Source organism: Anser anser (assembly GCF_964211835.1).
Source record: "Anser anser genome assembly, chromosome: 1".
NCBI classification, from domain to species: Eukaryota; Metazoa; Chordata; class Aves; order Anseriformes; family Anatidae; genus Anser; species Anser anser.
In genome coordinates, this window is record NC_139720.1 from 33,790,566 (window position 1) to 33,808,380 (window position 17,815).

The 17,815-nt window shown below is 45.7% G+C and overlaps 1 long non-coding RNA gene across 1 annotated transcript; it reads right to left on the minus strand.

Annotated features, from left to right (window-relative positions):
• Positions 1-5,782: 5,782 nt before the first annotated feature.
• LOC310892255 lies at positions 5,783-16,297 on the minus strand. The gene is made up of 2 exons (XR_014577988.1): positions 15,859-16,297; positions 5,783-6,809 (listed from the first exon to the last, which is right to left on the minus strand). It is a non-coding gene; the product is annotated as an uncharacterized lncRNA (long non-coding RNA).
• Positions 16,298-17,815: the final 1,518 nt, after the last annotated feature.

Genomic DNA, 17,815 nt, shown 5'->3' on the forward strand with positions numbered 1-17,815 from the left:
AAAATTGCTGTGCTGTGACCACATCTTCTTCCATACCATTGGCTCCTGCCTGGCTTGTTGCCCCCAGAGCTGGAAGGGTGGTACAGGGGGACTGATGCCATGTCTCTGCAGCCTGGCCACTCGTGCTGCAGCAAGGAAATTCCCACTTGGTGTGGAAAGGGAATTCCTCTCCATTGCCCTGCCAGCTAGCTAAAAAGGGAGAATTTGGGCAACCCTTTAGGCTGTTGGCTGGGGCATCCACCCAGCCAAGGGCCATCTCCCCATTGCAGCCACAGCAGCATGACTCCAGGGGCATGCAGACCCCTTACTAAAGAAAAGGGACAGAAAAGGCTCCTTGGCATCTATTTGGTGATTTTTCAGGTCAGTTTTTGTACTTGAGGTAGATTAACAGCAACACATGTGAGTTCCTCTGCATTATGCAGTTTATTTCAGCCCCCGATTAGGTTACATGGTGTGCACTATTCCTCCCATGACACTTGACACAGCAGCTGCCAAGGTTGGTTTCTGGACAGGCCTGTCCTGGGAACAGAGCGTGCCGTGATCTCGATAAAGGGTGCTCAGCCTGCGTGTGTGTCTCTGCTTGCCCCTTCCATTGCAGCTTTGTTGTGGGAACTTTCATGAAACCCAGGCCAGCTGCTTCCTAGCTTAACACAAAGCACGTTAATTGGGGCCGCTGCCTTTGGAGAAGCGGCCAGCTCCTACAAGTACTTGTTGTCTACATACGATGCTTGTCTCCACAAATTGCAGAAGTTTACCTCACCCCAGAATTTGATACAGAGAATATTAAACATTGGTAAATGGAAACATATAAAATCTTTGCAGCGAGTCCTTCGTGGTCCTGTACCTATTAAAAATAGATGTCGACAGATCTGATTTCCACTCGTCAGGGCAAAAAAGGCTGCCAGGAGCTTCATCTGTGTCTGTCACTGACTATATTTTCTGGTTGCCCTTTTAGTCAGCTCCTTGCATGAGTTCTCCTCAAAAGGTGTGTATTGTGTAGAGCACAGTGTGTAGTGTATAGCGAAGCTACTACAGTGAAGCATCCTGTATCAGCTCCTCTAGAAGGTTTTCAGCTACGAAAAACCAAACAATTCCCATCTACAAATGTAGCAGGAGTGGAAATCTTTGCATTTTCTTACTATTCTTAACTTGATCATATTTCTGTCAATGTATTTAAGATGCTTCTTAGTGCCCTTCCAAAAGATTCTTACAAATTACAATTTCTGTGCACTTTTTAAAACACATTAACTTTTCAGAACAACGTAAGACATGTTGGCAGGCAGAGTCAGTATCTCGTTATGACATTTTAGTTTTAGGATAACCATCCCCATGCTACGAGTTCCCCCAGCCACTTGTGCACCAGCACCAGCCGGTGAGCACGGTCGGTTTTATGTTGAGAGTCACTGTGCAAGCCCTTCCAGCCTATCCTTGCCCTGCTGTGACCTTCTGAGCCCCTCAAATCAAGGGCAGAGCTCTCCTGACGTTAACAGCAGAGATGAGCTCCTAATCCCTGTAAGCACCTTTTCTTGATGACCCCTTGGTGCCCGTGGTTTGCTGCTGACTGTCAGCGCGCTCAGGGCAGCGTGGCTCTCCCGGCATCACCAGCACCCACGGGTGACCTGGGCGAGTGGTGAGGAGGGACCAAGGCTGGGGCCAGAGGTGCTCTTTGGAGGCAGCCAGCGGGATGGTCCAGGGATGCCAGGAGCACACATGCAAGGCTAAAGCAGAAGGACTCAATGCTCACAAGCCACAGATACCTCACATATCTAATATGGTAAGCTTGAGTCCTGCTGCCTGGTGCCTGGGTCACATTAGTTTCAGCAGTCAAGTGGCTGATTGCACCGCCAACTATTTTAGCTCAGTGACCTTCTGGAGAAATGAAATAGGAACTGAGAGGTTTTGTGGTTCAGAAGCACCAGTTTGTTTCCTAGCATGACAACGCTGCTGCTCTTCTCCAGGAAGGTTGCTTTCTTGGCTAGTACCCTGGCGGCAGCAGCCAGAATAATATCAGCAGCCTCATGCCTCGGTTAACTCGGCTGTACATGACATTAAAAAGCATGCCAAGGCAGTGAAAATGGGAACCTGAGCAGTGGTGGGCAGTAGCCATTCATCTGCTCCTTGATGTTTTCCCTGCTGTAGAGCCCCTGACCTAGTCTGGTTGTCCCTTGCAGTGCAGGGTAGATAAGGCCAAGTAGAAGCTGCACATGAGGAGGAATGGCCTCTTGTCCTGAGGGTGTTGTGTTTGTGGCTTGTGAAGTCATGCAGTGAAATTGTCTGGGTTTGGACAGGGTATGGAGAGACCACCCTGCACTGCTGGCTTCGCGGAGTGCTTGGGATGGCGGCTCGGCTGGCTTCCCTGGGTGACTGTGTGTCTGGTCCATGCTGATCGCGGCTTAGCTGTGGTATGACTTAGCCACGGCCCGGGGAGGGATCTGCAGTGCACGAGAGAAAACGCTGACCCTGTGCCTGGCCCATCCCTCTGCTCGCTCCTATGCAGCCAGCTGTGCATCCCAGTCCTGCGTGGTGTGGGGAGGAGGAGAGGGCAGGGATTGCTCCTGCCCCTTGCACAGAAACCTGTCTGTGTGCCATGAGCCAGTGCAGGGGCACGCAGCGGGGAGCAGGGACAGCACCGTGCCAGCACAGCGCTCCCCTTCCTGAGCTTGCAGCTCGACAACTTGTAGGCAATGAGACCCAGAGCCACAAAGATGCTTAGTCCCACCTGAGCAGTGGGGTGCACTGCAAACCAAATGCTCCCAGAGGGACTGCCACCAAGCCTGTGGGTGCTCCAGTTTTCACTGGCAATGTCCTGGAGATGCTTTAAGTTCGGTGATGCTGTGTTGTCTGATGCTGGCTCCCTGCAAAGCGCTTCCCCAGCTGAGACCATGAGTGGTTCAGCATCATGTGCTCAGATTTATCTCCCCAGCTGTGTGGTTGTCATCCCAGGCTTCCTTCCTAGGCCAGGAAGGGAATCAAGCGTGTACAGAGAGAGTCTTATCTTATATTAAAGTGGCTGGTTGCCATCATTCTTCCAGTAGTTTCATGCCTGGAGACCTGCTCGGGGTGTGTGTGGCAGGGACTGGGGTCCCCTCTCTGCCTGAGCCCCTGGATCACTGGATATAAACCACCCTGCAGGAGAGGTTCACAGCAATGCCTCCTTTCCTTGTGATGCACCAAGTTTTTTAAAGGCTTTTTCCCTAGGCCAGTGCTTCTGTGACCCCTGTGCCCACTGTGTGTGGGGCTGCGCACCCCGTGGGGCAGCAGAGCCCTGAGGGTGCTCCCTGAGCTGCTGCCCAGAGCAATACAGGGCACGGCCGTGTCAGCCACCTGCTCCCCACAGGGATCACCTTTCCTGTTATTGGCACGCTTGGTTAAGACTCAAAAAAGAGGCTGTCAGCAGCTGATCTTCCCCAATTTTTTGTCTCCGTGTGAAACTCCATCAGCTGCCCTGGGCTGCCTCACACCTGTGTTAGCACCTTCACACACACTGGAAATGAAACTCACAGTTTTATTTCTCCAGGATGCTTTTATTGCCTGCAGAGAGATGATGTGTCGTGGTCTCTGCCATGATCTGACCGAAAGCAGAGGCTGTGCTCCTGCAAGCAGCCTCCCGGCGCGGCCAGCACAGGGGATGCTCGGGAGGCACAGCCACCCAGAGCACAGCGCTGCCCAGTGAATCACCCGGCCCTGTGCCTCTCCCCAGGGCCCTAATGCTATTTTCTGGTTTTACTCACTTTCCTCATGCAGAGATCAAGACCCCAGAATGGAAAACAGAGAGCAGCCTCCAGCTTTCTTTTTTTTTTTCTTTCTTTTTTTTTTTTTTCTTCTTTTTCCCCTGTTAGTGTTCAGGGAAAACAGAACTGAAACCAAGTGTTTGGGGACAAACTAAAATTAGAATTCCTCATGAATGGTGACATTCCCACCAGAGAGGAAATTAGTTAAAATATACTTTTTCCCCATGGGGCTCGATTCTTCCCTGTGGCACACAGAGCTTTCCTGTGCAGCAGGGAGGGAGATGCCCAAGTCCGCTGCTTCCACAGCAGAGAGCTGGCTGCTGCTTCATTAGAGCAATTAAAAACAGAGTTGGTAACATGATAAGCACATTTATCAGACAAGTTTGCTCCTTAATTCCCTGGACTTTTTCTGTGAACACGATACTGGAAGGAGGTCCCATCTTGGGCATCTGATTCATATCCCCACTGCCCATGGGGCTGGGGTCCAGCTGCCCCACTTGACTGAAGCCCCGCAGCCCATCCAGGGGTGCTGGGACACGTGCTGGTGCCAGATAAAACCTCAGGCAGGAACTGCTGCTAGTGGTGACCCCTTGTTTTATGAGCCTCAACAAAATAGATGGGTCAAGGGGAGAAAGGTGCCCTCTGGAGCCTTTGAAGGGCCATGTATCTGTTGCATAAATCAAGTTTGAGAGAGCTTTTCTACTGTGTCCTCAAGAAAAGAGCTGCTGTGGAGTAAAGGAGCTGAAGTGTCTGCTGAAGCATCTATCATGACACCAAGTCTCTAGGCTTTAAATAAAGGAACTGTGCAGCTGAATGAAGTAGGCTGACTAAAGCCAATCAGCCGCTTGTACTTTAAACAAAGAAAATAGATTAAGGTCTCTGCCAGCCACGTGGCTGGGAATAATGGTGCTGCACTACGCTCGCTGAACCTGACCTGGGATACGCTGATTTATCTGCCTCTGCCAGGCTGGGCTCAACAGCCCTGCCTGACTGCAGGGAGGCTGTCAATATGTACACTCTGAAAAATGCAGCCCTCGCTTGCACTGAGGTGGGAAATGACTACTTGTTTGGGAGAGCATCTATGTCAATCAAATCCTAAAGATCAATATAAATGTGCCATAAAAAGTCCCCACAAAACTACCAGTCCAGTCTGCTAAGTGAACAGCTCTCTGTGTTTTCAAAGTGGTGATTACCATACTTGTAGAGTGAGAAATATTGATATGGGCTGCATTTCTTCACTTTAACACATATTAACAATGGAAGACATATTTTCGGATCTGGAATTCAGATGTTGAGGTAGCTCTGTGTGGCCAGGGCCTGATTCCTTGGAAGTGTGGTCAGCCTAGGGTTTGGGGACCCATCACAAACCTGTGTGAGAAGGCCTTCTAATGCTCTGTTTTCCATGAAAAGAATAGAAAAGCCCTTAAAATAGGCTCTTCAGTTCACAGATGAGAAGTTGGGTGTGGGGAGGGGTAACTACATCACATCTTTTCTTCCTACCAGTTGTGTGCTTGTTAAAACAGAGATGTTCAGAACATGCCTACTACAGATGTCAAAGCTCAAATGAAGCAGTGGATAGATGGAGAATAGCTCCTCTGGAGAGAGCTTCAGGTGTAAAGTCTGTCCTTCACATCAGGCAGGACCCTGGGCAGAACTTCTGATGGGCTGCAAAATACATATGTGTTTCTTTCATGACCCTACTTCCGTAGACATACCCTTCCTTTTCTGTTTCTGCAGGATGTTTTCCAACCAATAACTCCCATTTCCATTGCTAGGTGATACATTTACTGAAGATGAAATGTTTTCCCACTGGTATTTGTCAAATTAATGTAAAAGTTCTCTTTAAGCATGCATATGTTTAATACAGTTGTAGAGCCTTATTTTAAAACATGTCAGTTTTTGTTTAGGTAAGTGTAGCAAACTTGGTGGTTAGGAAGTAATGCTCATTACTACTGCTATTATGGTGATAGTTAAGCCAAAGCTTTTCAACATAAGTGGGTGAAAATAGAAAAAATGTCATGTAGCAGCATGTCTTCATCTCATGACAAGGATTTCTTTTTTTCTTTTCTTTTCTTTTCTTTTCTTTTCTTTTCTTTTCTTTTCTTTTCTTTTCTTTTCTTTTCTTTTCTTTTCTTTTCTTTTCTTTTCTTTTCTTTTCTTTTCTTTTCTTTTCTTTTCTTTTCTTTTCTTTTCTTTTCTTTTCTTTTCTTTTCTTTTCTTTTCTTTTCTTTTCTTTTCTTTTCTTTTCTTTTCTTTTCTTTTCTTTTCTTTTCTTTTCTTTTCTTTTCTTTTCTTTCTTTTCTTTTCTTTTCTTTCTTTTCTTTTCTTTTCTTCTTTTCTTTTCTTTTCTTTTCTTTTCTTTTCTTTTCTTTTCTTTTCTTTTCTTTTCTTTTCTTTTCTTTTCTTTTCTTTTCTTTTCTTTTCTTTTCTTTTCTTTTCTTTTCTTTTCTTTTCTTTTCTTTTCTTTTCTTTTCTTTTCTTTTCTTTTCTTTTCTTTTCTTTTCTTTTCTTTTCTTTTCTTTTCTTTTCTTTTCTTTTCTTTTTTCTTTTCTTTACTTTTCTTTTCTTTACTTTACTTTTCTTTACTTTACTTTACTTTACTTTACTTTTCACTTTTCTTTTCACTTTTCTTTTCTTGCCTTGCCTTGCCTTGCTGGATTTATTGTTTTCTTTATTGGCTTCATCTCCAAAGTGACTCTCTGAATGTGAGCAAAATATGTATGCATGCCCTAGCTACAGCTAGCTGGGGTTCAGGCATTTTTGCAAACATCTGTAGACATTTTTCCATCTTTCCAACCACTGAAACTGGTGTGCCCGAGCATATAGAACCAGGGCAGGAGGCATGGTGGGGCAGCCTGCTGCAGACCTGCCTGTTGGCCAGGAGCTGGGGGGGCTGATCCTGCCTGCACAAGGGGTGTGCGATGCTGGGCCTGAGAGCCTCCCATGCACAGCTGATTCTTCTTGCCTTTTTTTCCTTCAGGGTCTAGAAGCTGGTGCTCATGGAGTGCAGAGATGCTCACACATAAAGCAGGACAAGGGTTTCTGTCCTGAACTGGGGACAGGGCAAGGAAGAAGTCCCTGGGGGAAGATCAGTGGGGATTTAGAAACCGTGAGTCTTGCGAACAGTCACTGTGAATGTTATAAATTGAAGCCTGTTTCTTTGGAAAGCTTTTTATATGGTCTGAAACCCTTCTCCAAAGTAATTATTGCATTTATTAAAAAATTTTACAAGGCTACGTGATATGGAGGGGAACACATACATAGCAGGGACAAACCAGGAGAGGTTCCTTGGCAGGAGTCATTAATAAGCTCAGAGGGAAGAGACTGTCAGAAAAAGGAAATTCTCTGGCACGGCAGAATGGCAGGTAATTAATAATTACTGCAATTATAGTAGGTAATAACTAGCATATATTCTGACTGCTCATCAGTGGCTTGCCAGGCTTCATCACTTGCAGATTCTTTCTGGTAAAAAAAATTAAAAAAAAAAAACCACAAGCAAATCTCATCAAGTTTTTGTGCGAGTGCAGCTCTTTATGAAATCTGCTGTTTGATATTGAGCCAGAGCAGCTCTGCTCTCTTAATGAAGGCAGAGGAGTCCTGAAGGCTTCTGCAGGCTGCCTGGGGCTGGCACCACACCGGGGCTGCCAAAAACCCGGGCTCCTTCCGCCGAGCCTGCAGGCAGCGCTGCTGGGGCACGGGAGCCTCACACCCATCCTGCCAGCACCCAGCACACGCTGGCTGTCTTAAAAAACCACACGGCTCAGTTCTTTGGGGGCCAACACAATGCTACAGCCTCAGAAGATGGAGCTGGAAGAAAGTGATTTGCATTCCTGAGGCATTAGGATAAGGGAAAAATTGGGAGGTGAAGTCTGCCTGCAGAGGAGAGCTGTGTCTTGTGGCAAAAAGAGCCTCAAAGCGAGGCATTTCGTCAGTGCTGCTGTCAGAAAAGGTCACCCTTCCAGGAGCATTCGCATCATATCCAGGTTGCATGAGTGGTTCTTGGCAAAAAAAGTTTCTGTTTCTTACCCAGGGAAGTCAGAGCTGGTCAGAGAAAATAACAGGGAAATGGATTTCTCTGCGTTAAGAGGCACAAGCACAGGAGAGCACCTCTGCAGGAAGACCTCAGCTTAAAAAAAAATAGTGGAATAAGGGTACAGGGATTAAGAAATAAGAGTTTTGTGTATGTTAAAAATAGGAAGTTGAAGTTGTTCTCAGCAAAATACATGCTCTTTTAGACCACTGATCTCTGATAGCCATTAAAATTGAGTAGGGAGAGTGATTTATTTATATACATTCATGCAAAACAATCAGCTTTTGTATACTGTGATCTAACTGTATGGCTGAGAACTGTTCAATCGCTTGGCTTTTGTGGAAATCCAATGAAAAAGTTCCCGCAAATTTCTTAGATAACATGGGACATGCCTCGAAGAAATTAAGTTTTTTCTTGACTGGGGAAAGGTCAGCTACGTTTCCACAGCCACAGTGAAACGAGCTGGGAAGCTGCACGGGGACAGTGCACTGAGGAGGAGGAGTGTGCAGCTCTCGCGACTTAAATGTTCTGGGTGGGTACTCAGAAAGGTTTATTTGACTGACGGGGAATATCCCCAGTGCTGAGAGCTGCCTGCCTTTTATCCTGCTGTGTACAGCTACTGGTGTACCGAGGAAGATGCCGTTTGCAGTGCCAGTGCTGTTGAGCCACGGCTGTGTCAGTGCGTGCCATTTTCAGGTAGCAGCCCTGGCGACCCAGGACAGGAATGATTGCCTCATCTGTTGTACAAAGGATGTTGATTCTCATTGTGAACAAGTCTTGATGATAAAGGATGGCTTCTGAATAGAAGAAGAAATGTGGCATGTCTAGTGAACAATTTAAGGCTGAAAAAGTGCTTTAGACTATGAGATGCCCGCGGCATTGTTCATAGCACACACTGCAGAGGTGCAAACATTATTACTCGTCAGTGGATGTTGGAAAGGAAGGAAGGGGTGCAGAATTTACAAGGACGATTGCAAACCTCAAAGGAGGAAGAGAAGCTTTAGGCAGAATTTGTCACCTTGCTCAGCTTCCTCCCTAGGAGGTTTGGTTTGTGTCCTGAGAGGGCCAGTGCTGGCTCTGGAGGGGTGCAGACTAGAGCAGGCCAGCGATGCCCAGCACACTCCTAGGTAGGAGTTTCAAGAGCCAGGCTGTTTTGTAAACAATTTTACCACTGTTGATGATAAACACAGAGTTTTTGGATGTGAGGGGTGCCTTTCCCATGAGCTTGATGTGGTAAAAAGGTGCACAGCCCCACTGAAAAGCATCTGGCCATCGTTATTACCATATTTTTCTCAGAAAAGTGAGGTCTATAATGAGGCCTGTGTGGTACCAGGAATTTGGCAAAACAGATTAAGACCCACAGGTTTTCAGAAAACCAAGCTGACTCAGGGAGGGTGTCCAAGACACTGACAGGACTCTCCCACTTAGCACCCGGAGGACGAGGAACAGACTGCCCGTCCTGAAACTGCGTATAACCAACATCAAATGTGTTCCCAGGTTCCCCAAATCCACCGTGGTGCCTCTCCAAGGGCTTTGGGGTTGTAATCATGCTGAAGGGGAGTGCTTCCTTCAGAGAAGGATGTCTGACTGTTCCTCAGTGCCTTGTGTATATCCCAAATCACAACAACCCTGCTGCACATGTACCAAGAAGAGGTGCAATGCTGGCCTTTGGTCCATGGAAAATTTCTGTGTGCCTTTGAAGAAGAGGCTTATATTTGCCAAAATCATGGCATTTGTGTGGTGTTTTTCTCAGAGGGCCAGACAAGTTCCCTTACTCAAAGCACCCATTCAATGCAAGCAAGTGGTACCAGGATTTCTGTTGTGACTTGAAATGGAAGGACAAATGCAGCACGTTCTTGTTTGTTAACCAAGATAGAGAGAGGTGACACATCTGAGAGCTTTGTGAGGAAGCAGAGCTCTTTCCAAGCCTGGAGAAACAAAACTGAAAGTTGCTAGCTCACTGGCACAGGAATTGAAGGAAAACGGAGGGATGTCTTTAACATGGTGAGAAACAAAGGTCGTCTTTGGAAGGTCTCCTGAAGAGTTAGCTTGTGACAAACACAGGCTGTGACTATTATTATTATTATTTTTTAAACTGAATGGCCTTTGCAAAGGGGTTTAGGTGTCACAGGAGAAGGGTCTACTGATGAGACATGAGCTAAAGTGTATTATATTTGTACATAGCAAAGCAGGATGTCTCTTTTCTGACTCTCCTGAATGCTGTCAGATTTCCCCATGCACTATAAATGGTGACTTGTAAAGCCCTCAGAAAACACTAGGTTCCTGGTCCTAACTTGTGACCTGATGGTTGCTGAATTCCTCATCAGGAGCCACTGAAATGATACCAGACTCCAAGGACCACTTGTAAATCCTCTGCAAGAACACATTTACCAGCTGTTTGGAGGACGGAGATTAATTCTTAAAGTTGAAAGCGTTGCTAAAGCTATTGCTTATGAAGACACTGAGTGCATTTTCCCCCATGTCATTCTTTGGATGTTTTGCTTTGGTGACTACCATGTGCCCAGCACAAGTTTGTTCCTCCTGCCCATCACCCTAAGCAGGTATTTGTGTGGGAGGCTGGCTGTTTGTAGATGCCCTCTTCCAAACACAGCTGCACTTCTGATGAGATTAGTTCTGGCAGTCGCCCATCATCCCCCTGTGACCAGCCTGTGAGCTGCAAGGTGGCAACCTCCAGCAAGGAGCAGCAGCAAAGTGTTGCAGAGGTGGGATGCAGGGGCAATTGTGGTTTCAGGTGACTTTATTGCTGCTGAGCCCTGGAAGGTGCCATTTCACTAGGCCATCCTTCAGGCATCAGAGACCCTGTGAGCCACAAGTTAAAATACTCCAGAATTAAAAGTTACATAAATTGGGCTGTTCTTCCTGTGAAGGAATCCCTTGGAGCAACATTATTTGGTATAATAATTCTTATTGTTCCTTTTTTCTTCTGTGGTGTACAAACTAAGCACTGTGGTGTTGAAAGGCTCCCTCCAGCAGCTCATTTTACTGGGCCATCCCAACCACTTCACCCCAGGCTGTCTCATTCCTTCCTCGGAGGGAGCTTTATCAGCACAGTACAATGTTGTCATATTTGCCTTTACCTACTCTTTTTACATTAAATAGGATTTTTCTTTCTTTCTTCCTTCCTTCCTCCCTTCCTCCCTTCCTCCCTTCCTCCCTTCCTCCCTTCCTCCCTTCCTCCCTTCCTTCCTTCCTTCCTTCCTTCCTTCCTTCCTTCCTTCCTTCCTTCCTTCCTTCCTTCCTTCCTTCCTTCCTTCCTTCCTTCCTTCCTTCCTTCCTTCCTTCCTTCCTTCCTTTTCTTCCTTTCTTCCTTTCTTCCTTTTTTTCTTCCTTCTTCTTCTGTTCTATCTGTTAAAAACTCCACAGTAATTCTCTCCCCCTTTACCTTTCAAGCTGCATGTAGGCCTCTGCCTCTCAATGATGGCCATATCCAGAAAGTTTATACTGTTTTAATAAATGGTTTACAAGCCTGCTTAAAATTCTTTCCTCTGTTTAATCTGCAATTTTTCAAAACAGTTTAAAAGGCCTTAGGGATTTCATTGCCCGTCTTGTCTTTTTAGGCTTAAGGCCCAGGCACTTTTTGATAGACTGCCTGCCTCACTGCAGATGTACTTTTAACCACAGTTTTGTTTGGAGAGGTAATGCATACCTTCACCCTGGAATCTCCCAATGTGAATCTGCAGTTGATCCCTCCCATTGCTTCTTATAAAACTTAGTTTTGGGGGGTTTAGCAAAAATATAAACAGTCTATAGTTAGAAAGCTATGTTTTTACCTGCCTCTGAGTTATGATTTCTGGCTGCCGCAGAGGGATTAGGTCCTTTCAATCTTAGAACCTCACTGGGCTGCAGTGAATCCTGAAGACCCCCTTCACTGTAGACATGTCTGATAGCTGCAGTGTCACCTGCTAAGGTCAGGATGCAGGACTTGCTTGTACCACAAACACTGACATCAAGACAAAGCCCATTTTTATTAAGCAGTTGGTGAAAGATACCATTTCAAAGCAGTCTGAGAACAGAAGACACCTGTGCTGTTAGAAAGTGAGGGTCACTTAAAGTTATGTTCATTTAACATGCCATCTTAAAATCTGTGCCAAGGACAGGGACAAAAAAAGCAGCTAAAGTCTGCAGCCAGCCCCAGCTCTCTCTGGTCCAGCGCACTTCTGAGAGCTGCCATCAGCCTCCTAGTTTAGTGCTGTGGGGTGGGCTTGAGTCCCATGGGAGACCTTCTGCAGAAGACCAGCCACAGGAGGCCTGATGGCAAGACAGGCACACATGGCCTGTACCATACTTCTAGTGCAGGCTAGTTAACATCAGGTTAGGATCTGTACAATCTGCTCAGTTGTTTATATGTATCAGACCAAACATTTATTAGGGTGAATCCCAGCTTTGTACTCCTGAAGCTGAGCTCAGCTGCAAGCTGATACACATCTGAGGATGCCTGTAATAGATACTGCTGGCGCTGAGTCTCCTGAGATGCAGGAGGCTCTCTTGGGCATCCAAAGGCTGTAACCTTGGAGTTATTGATCCCTGCTAGAAAAAGTTTCCAATATGATCTGAGAAGGGATTAGGAAAACCTGGCTGGTGGTTGAATTTATGTTGCTGTCAATGTTACAAGAGGACAGCCATAGAGAGCTTTTATTTCTACATGCAAGTTCCCCTTAGAATGAAGAAAAAATACAGATTTTTGTTTTCTGCATTTAAATTTTTTGGCATGTTTAGGAAAGCATTAAACACCTAAACCTCAGCTCTTTCAAACTGCTGTCTGTTTCTTTGCCTTTGGAGCTATGACAATTGACACCAGCTGAAGCCTGCTACGCTCCAGCTCACTGATGTTCCCAACTGGTGCAGCCCAGTCAGAGAGGCAGCCCCCTGTAAGGAGGCTGGCTGTAAAAGATTGGATTACTTATTTGCAACCAGAGCCACCATTCAAGTCTCTTCTCCACAATGTACTTCTTCAAAAAGTAATTAAAAAAAAATGTTTGTGACTTTTATGTTACCTTTAACATACACCCAAATGATACGTCTGCTGTTCCTGTCTGAAAGCTTTACCATAAACTAACTGGGGCAGGGATTTTCATGGCTCTTTTCATTAACATCAATTCCGGGACAAGCAAGGAATGAATAATGCTCCTAATTTCAAGCTGGTATTTTTGATTACAAAAACTCATCCCATAATTGAAGTGTATACTTCTTGATATTTCTTAAAATCTGCTCAGAGCTCCTGAATATGCATGTAACTGAGATCATAATTGTGCTGCGGCATCTTAAAACTGTTCAATTTGGGACTCTTTGAAGTCTTGTACATCTCTATCTTCTGCAACAAAAATGAAATCAGAACAAGACATTAAGATTTATTTTTCCCATGAAAATAGCCCATTCCAGCTAGCATACTTTTAAACAAGAATTGGAATATGATAACACATGCTAGTGCTATTTGAAACTGCCTATATTTGCTTTTCTGTTGTGTTCTTACAATAATTGAAATTAGGTGGAGGGTGAATACCAGCAGGTGTCCTAATTTCAATTCATTTTTTTTTAAAGACTAGGCCAGAAATGAATACTAAAAAATGTGTACACATTTGATTCTAGGAAGATATCTGATATATTTGAGGCAACTGTCACCTTTTAGAAGCTGCAAAACTTATTTTTGGCTGCCCATTATCCCTATTTCAGTTCTGCGAATAACAGCAGAAAATTAAGAAGTGTTTTGATAGAGCAAAGCTTCCTTTATATGTTAATGTGAATTCCAGAAGGTTTGTGCAGTCTAAATGTAATGCTTACTGGGCAACTGCTGTTGCTGAAAGGGGCTGCAATAACAAGAGCCAAGCAGTTAGTTTTGGTACAGGGAGACTTGCAGGAGCCAGGAACTTCCTGAGAGCACAAGTCAAAGGGGCAACTTTTTAGATTTTTCTCCTAAATATAGCTCTTTTGAGCAATCCCGGGAGTTAAACAAGCATTAAATGTTGTCATTAGGGTTGCTGGAGTGAGGCTCTGAGGTATGCGGGAGGCTCCACCTTGAGCTCCCCTGGACTCGGGGCCAGAGAGCAGAGGTGAGGGATGGGTGAGGCAGGGGTGCACCCGCGCCCAGGGACTAACTTGGAATTTGGATAACCTAGCAGGAGTCTGTCTCGATATCATCCTGTGGGATGGGGCTGGAGAGGTGAAAGAAGTACGAGTTACATCAATAAGGGATTTGCTTAGGCTCCCTGCAGGCTCTTGATTTTGGCTATGTGTGACAAGGATGTGCAGCCCCTCCTGTCTCATGCTGTGATTTAGAGCTGTAGTCTTGCCTCTTGGTGGCTGTGGGGATTTTGACATGGACAAACTTTCCAGAAACTCATTTCTTAAATTTTCCCTATTTGTCTGTGTTTGAAAATATAAATCGCTCTTTCTTATCTTGAAATCCAACTGGATATTAAAACAAGCTGGATTTTTTTTTTTTTAAATCTCATCAAATAATTGGTGATCTGCAAATGCGGTTTAGCAGTGGGTGCCTATAGATTGGGTTTGAATGATCAGAACGTGGAAGAACTATTCAGAATTATCTGAATGGTTTGGTTTGATGTTTCAGATATAAAACAAATATGGTGAACAGAAACAGTCGTAAAAGAAGCCAAAGGCTTAGGGGGTAGGTGGTGGAGCCAGCCTCTTTACTTCTCTCTTCCATCGAATATCCAATAGTTTCCTGGCTGAGGTGCTTTCTGAGACAGAGGTTTGCAAGCCTACTCTGAATTGGACCCACTCTCCTCCTCTGAACTTGGCCTACATGTCAGGAAATGGAATTTGGAGGAGAGCCTCTATCAGCTTCTGCAGTGACAGTGTGCTGTCTGGTGCCGTGGGAGATAAAGTAACTGAAAAAGGTTAATGTTTGGCAGCAATTTTAAATATATATATAAATGAAAAAAACTCCAAACAAATATATTTTCTTCTATTTTCCTGTTCTCAGTGTACCTCCTGTGCATTGGGAAAGAGGCTGTGTGTGTGTGATCTCTGGAGACAGTTCTGCCCTTCCCTTCTCTGCTGCAGGGTTTAGTAGCTGTAGATGTTTACCAGCAGCAATGTTTGGTGCAAAGACTGCTATTCTGTGCTTAATGGTGAAGAACAGAAATCAGCTCTGTCCTAATGTATTTGTTCAAAGAAGGAGGAGGCTCAGAGGTGTCATAAAGGAGCTTGTATTTCCAAACCCAGCTCAGAGGCACTCTGGGCCCGGCATGGTGCTATGAATCCTCCAACAGACTCAGCACGGCTTTCCAGATGCAGACCAGCTGGGCTGTGAAAGGTGCCAAGGGGACGTTCCTGCCTCCGACTGGCAGCACTGCCAGCACAGCTGCACACTGTGGTGCTGCAGTGCACCCCTGCACACACATACCCTAACCCTCCCCACTGGCACAGGGCCTTGTCAAGCTTCTGACGGAGAACCTTTCTGTTCTCCTCTCCCGGAGGTGGCAGTGGTGCCTAGGAGCCACTCGTACAGTGTTTGATTTTGGTGCTGGGTCTCAGCAGGCTCCTCCTCAGGTGCCTTTGGACTTTATGATCATTGTGGGTCCCTTTCAACTTGGATATTCTCTGATTCTATGAGTTTGGAAAGTCAACATTGTGAGGAAAACTGTAAGAAGTGCAGTAGGGAAAGGCAAGGGTGCCTGCAGCCGGGAGGATCATGGCTCATTGCAATATCAATGCCCCATTTACCTTCTTTGCCATCAGCAAGTACACTAGCTACCCTGAGAGAGGCCAAGACACAAGAGAACCATGTCCCTTTTGCTCTCCTTAAGTAGTCTGCTGCCTATTCTGCCCATACCTGGAGCCAGCCCTGCCTCTGATGTACCCTAGTGCTGGTGCTGCCATGTGTGTAGCCCCTTCCAGCCAGCAACCAACCCCAAGAGCTCCCTGGATCCAGCTCCTCACTGATGGAGGGTGATACCTGTCCCAGACCAACAGCTCGTCCTTCCTGGAGCACTTGTGGATAGTTACGGCTTGCTGTATACCATTAAAGAGCTTCTTCATAACAAAGAATGACTTTTGTGTCCAAAGCACTTGGATTTCCAAGCCACTGATTTAAAACAGCAGAAGTGTACTTACTTACACACTGCCGTCCTGTACTCAGCTCTCATGCCCACGAGGAGATAAGGCTGTGTTCTCTGGTAGACCAAGCCACAGCCTACCCGGGGCAGACTTCATGACTCTGTCAGTCTGGGTGAGCCTCAAAGAGCTTTTGCAGACCTCTGTCCCTGCTCCTCCTGCAGGCTTGATCTTGACCCTTTGATCTCCGGATCCACAGCCTTAGGAAAACAAGAGTTTCACTGGGGCTGGGGCAGAGCCGTCACATCTCCCAGGCTGTAAATCTAACTATTGTGTTTGAGCCCTGCCTGTGATGCTTCTTATCGAGGTCATTGTTCTACCCTTTCCTGTTTGGTTTCTTTCACAATTTCTTTTGAATGGGCTCCCTAGTAAGTAGCCCATCATAAACAAACACATCAAGCTTTGCACAATGCAAAATAACACTGATTTCCCAGTTCTCATCCCCTGCAGTATAAGAAGTGCACCCCAAATATAAAATGAAAGAATCCCAAAGGGATGGAAAACATCTAAGAAAGTCATAGCCTCGAGGGGCAGCCACCACCAGAGCAGTTCGGTGCCCCACAAACCAGTTTCCAGCTTTCCCAGGGTTTTGGTAAGTGGGAGAAAATATTGGTGTGGGGACATGGAGTGCCCCTCAGCCCCCCTGCGGCACTCCTGTTCCAGCCCTCCACTAAGGTCTCGTGTTGATTCAGTGTCCTCTAGTGGCAAATCCGTGGCACAAGCATGGCAACAGTGGAAAATGGGGACCCCTCCTTGCCTGGCTTCGTGACAATCAGCGGGATAAAGCCTTGGATTAAATATCTTGGGGGAAGGAGGGGTGTTGCACATCTTGTCCAAACCATGTGCGTTATGTGTAGCACCTGTGTGGGTTTCCCCTGTCACAGTTCACTGCGGTCTGCTTTGGCCTTTGGTGTTCGACGTGCCAAGCAGACTTCTGGAGGGTGCTGCTATTGCAACACTACGAGATATTCTTATAGCCGGGGAAACTGTCCACAATTTTTCAGGGTTGTTCACTATGAGCGAGATACTTTCTTCAGAGTAAAACAAAACAAAACAAAACAAAACAAAACAAAAACACAAAAACAAAAAACCAAACTGCTTCATCTGGATTAAAGATAAAAATTGAAGCTGAAACAGGAAGACCGAACTGCAGCTGGCAGGGAGCCCTGCAGGGCATTTCTCAGCAGCAGCATTACTCAGGAGGGCTGACGGATCAGTCCCCAAGTCTTTCCCCTGCACGCACTGGGAGTAACACACTCATTCTTGATGTCCTCAGCATATTGGCACAAATTCTTCTTGACACATTCAGTAGGCTTTGATTACTTAAAGAATAATAACAACCAGACTATATTTAAAGTGCTTCCTTTGATCTCCTTCTCTAAGTTACGCTATTTCTCGCTCTTCCCCCTGCACTTTTATTCCCATCTTCCCAAATTCTTCCTAACTCTGCTGTTGGACGCTGTTTCCCGACTTATGATTTAGTGATTTCAAATCCCTTCAGACTCTGGGTATGTTTTCTGTCTGGAGATGAACTCTGGCTAAGCTCATTTCTAGCGGTGACATGAAGGCATGACTTGTTCTTTTGGCATGCAGCACAAAGTTGATAGAGAAATCAAAAGATCAAATGGATCTCTGCATTAGGCTGGCTTCCTGGAAAAGATGATGCACTTTTGGTTGTTATCAACACAAGCTCCCAATTAAAAATATGTCCTAACACTACCATTGAGGCATAATGATTCAATTTCTCAGATAATGGAGTATTTATCCACACTAGAAACACAGCATTTTAGTGGCTGCAAACACCTCCCCTCTTCCCCCCCAATGTCTTTCTGTGTTGCAAAAACACATATCAAACCTTTGGCCGTATTCATTCTCCCACAAATGTGATGTTGAGTACTATCTAGTGTTTTCCTTAAGCAGATGTGGAAAATTCCTTTTTATCCACTTATTTATTTTT